We start from the raw sequence: 3,636 nt of genomic DNA on the forward strand, positions 1-3,636 counted from the left end.
ACATAATCAGGAACATGGAGATGAGCAGATGCATAAGCATATACAACAGATACAATGCAGAAAACAAAACAGATACATGAAGGAGAGGCCTCTTATACCAATACGTTGAGAAGCCAAAAAGCGATGAAAAACTGGAACAGTGGATCAAAAGCCTGGGAGAGAGAAGTCCTGGATGAGGAAGGATTCCCCTCCAGACCTTACCTCAAGGGACCAGGAGCCTGGGACAAGATGGAGACCAACCTTTGACAGATTGTCGGCATGCCTGTTTTGGGCCCTGTAGATGTGTTGGATGGAGCAGCCTTGCAAAAGGCCCCAATATAACATGATCCTGTCCATCCAAACAGAAAGGTGGGGACACCTGATTTGGCTTCTACCATTTACATGATTGACCATGATTTTTGAGTCTCCAAAAATAGAAATGGCTTTTATATCAAGAAAAAAACATAAGGCAAGGAGACCAGCAAGGGCCTTTGCCTCAGCCAAGCTGTTGGTGCCATTTCCTGCATTCCAAGAAAGACTGTAATGAAGACTCTCGTCCATAAAAATGAGAACCTCGCAGCCACATGAGTTCCGCTGGGTAGCGCCATAAAAAAAAGCCTTTGGGAAGCAGGATTGTGAGACCACTTGAGAAACTTCGTGTCCATTTCGGATTGTTGCTGTCGATTTGGGAAGATTTTTAGGAACTGTGTCATAGATGGAAATAATGCGTTGTGAAATATCATTGAGAGGCTCTTTTACATTATTGAAGATAATTCTGTTCCTCCACTTCCATGCACACCATAGGACAATAATAATGAAGGGGCGCTATATCTCTCTCTGTCCACTCCACCATTCAAAAGCTGCGAAAGTAGAAACGTGATTGACCAAGGAGAAACCATACAGTGCTGCCAATTCACGCCATATTTTCTGAACAGATATACATTGGAAGAACATATGATAGTTTGTTTCTTCTTCTGATTGGCACATGTGGCATCTCCATGATTAGCACAATTGAATTCTCCCATGAGCTTGAATCCATCATCCGTTATATGGGGAAGATTATTCTCATTCTCAGAATGATGGACCATCGTCTATCATATTCCTCCATGCCAATTTCTTGATTTCTCAAACTAATGTCATATGCTAGGAGTTGTGGAACATAAATCCATCGTAGGAAGCTCCAATAATCACCTTACGCACAAATCCCATAGCCATATCGAACATCAAACGGCTGAGCAGATTGTTTTAGGGGTCTCTGGCCACCTCAAGATCTGATGTCATCATGAGAAGGGTATTGAGGCAAGATTAAATTCCATGAGTACTAGCCAGATATTAGAGGTTACAGTGAATAAGATCGAACTTGATGAAATTTGAGTCGACACTCTAGCTATGCTTGTAGAACTAGGGATGAAAAAAGAAGAAGCAAATGGAGAAATTCTAAGAATTTCTTAAAATTTTTGGAAATGAACTAGAGCCCTGCAATATCTTGAACATAATTTCTTGTGTGATGAATTAAGGTGATTTTTCTACAACCATAGTATTTTTATATGTATCCAAAGGCTTAACACTAGGCCAGGGAGCCTCGTTCTGTCATACCATTCAATAATGGTCAATTTTGTACCATCCCCTTACAACAATGAAGGCTTTGGTGGAGTGTATGTTCAATTCTTCCCTATTTTAATGATTCACACAATTAGATATATGATCTAACAAAATTCGTTTATTTTGGCATTACCTAGATCACAAGGAAACCATATGTACATATAGACTCTTGTATTGATTTTGACGAGGAGGCGAACGATGTTGATGAGAAGTAGGGAATCGATGATGCCCTAGATGGAGGTGAAGCCCCCCACTCCATCAACAAGGTCTATAATGATGTAGAATGAAGGTACTAACTTGTTCTTTGCTGGCATAAAATGACAAGAGTGTCGAACATTGACCATCTACCGAAGACATTCAATGAAGTTAGATGCTTTTTCCAACTGTTGAGACCACTTCAACAATGGGTGAGAACCAAGATGTTTCTCATTTATGTTGTAAAGGAAGAGAAGAGGAAACACAAATTCACAAATAAATAAATTTATACTCATAAAACTTCTCACATACACATTAATTTAGTTGTAGCTCTTGTATTTTCTCACCTTGTACATTATACACTTCTCACGATGATGAAATCACGGGTATATTTAACCCTAACTTACTAATTATGGAACCATGCTATTTCCAATTGACTTGAATCAACTCTGACTGACTTTTTCATGAAAACTCTAACTAAATTTAACATTTCCAAATATAATATTGAACTAGAACTTCTAATATTAGAAATGAATTAACTCAACTCAACTCAACCACTCACTTCATGCCTCACATGCACATGGGAGTAATTACAATTTGCAACACTCCCCCTTAGTTATGACCTTATGACTCAACATAACTCAAAAATGAATCAAGTATGTCTGATATGATTAGAATAGAGATTGACACAATCCTAACTTAAACATGCTTGCTGGTCTAAGCCCCATCTCGGCTTACAATGACTCAAAACTTTTACAATGTTGGATTTTATTTTTCGTTTCTTCCAAATTCTATATCCTCAAAATTCTATTGTGATTTATTGTTGTAGGTTCCATATTTATTCACTAGCTATTGTTGCAATTCATATTTGAATTCTCTTGTATTTAATTTGATTTTGTTTTCTACAACTTCCTCTTAAACAATTCGTTCAACCATGGACTGCAACCACAACTCTTCATTTTCAAACTTCCTTCCTTTCATTGATTCTTGCGCTTCATTTCATGATCTTATTTTTTCCATCTTGATAGAAAAATATAATTTCATATTGACTCCATTGCTGAAATTTTTTTTCTATGGTTTCTTCTTCATCTTTAAAAACTTCCACATCTTTTTCTACAACCTTTTCTTCATCTTCTTTTCTAGCCAGAATATTATCTTAATTACTTGTACACTCAAGATCAATGCTAAAAATATATGCTTTATGCTTTGCATTGAGAGCTTCCTTCTCCTCCTCTTCCTTCTCTACTTTATCTTCCACTTATTTACAAACCTCTCTAGCTGCAAATGGGTTTCCTTCCACTTGGCTTCCAAACACAAGTTGGATTTTCTCACCAAATAACAACATATCAATGTGTTCCTTTTGTTGCATCATGTGTAATCACTCATCACTATTTAATTGTTCTTCATCAAAATTAACATCAACATAATTTCCATCCACTCTGTTGTGGGATATCTAAGCATGCATGTGCTCATTAACAATTTCAACTTCACCAAATTCATCAGTTGGAGCTAGATTCACCAATTCACTTTTCACATTACATTCATCATCCACATGTGCCTTGTCATAGTGGAATTCACCATCGTCTTCACCATCCATGTTACAGTGGAGTTCTTGAGCATTTATATGCTCTCTCCACTTCATATACAGAGGCTTCGACTTCTCTCTCTTTGGAATCCTTGTTGAATCTTCTTCATCCATATGCATGTATGCATAATGGATTTCATTTTTATAGTCTTCACGGCCATCATCCACCTTTGAATGGGATTCTAGGAGATCTGTTGTCTTCTTAGAGTATTTCTCATCTACTCTTAGATCTGTGGCTAACTCAACACACTATGACACATCTTACTACTGAATTA

Source organism: Pinus tabuliformis, chromosome X, assembly GCF_031772625.1.
Source record: "Pinus tabuliformis cultivar Carrire ecotype Pingquan chromosome X, CPIR1, whole genome shotgun sequence".
Taxonomy (NCBI): domain Eukaryota; kingdom Viridiplantae; phylum Streptophyta; class Pinopsida; order Pinales; family Pinaceae; genus Pinus; species Pinus tabuliformis.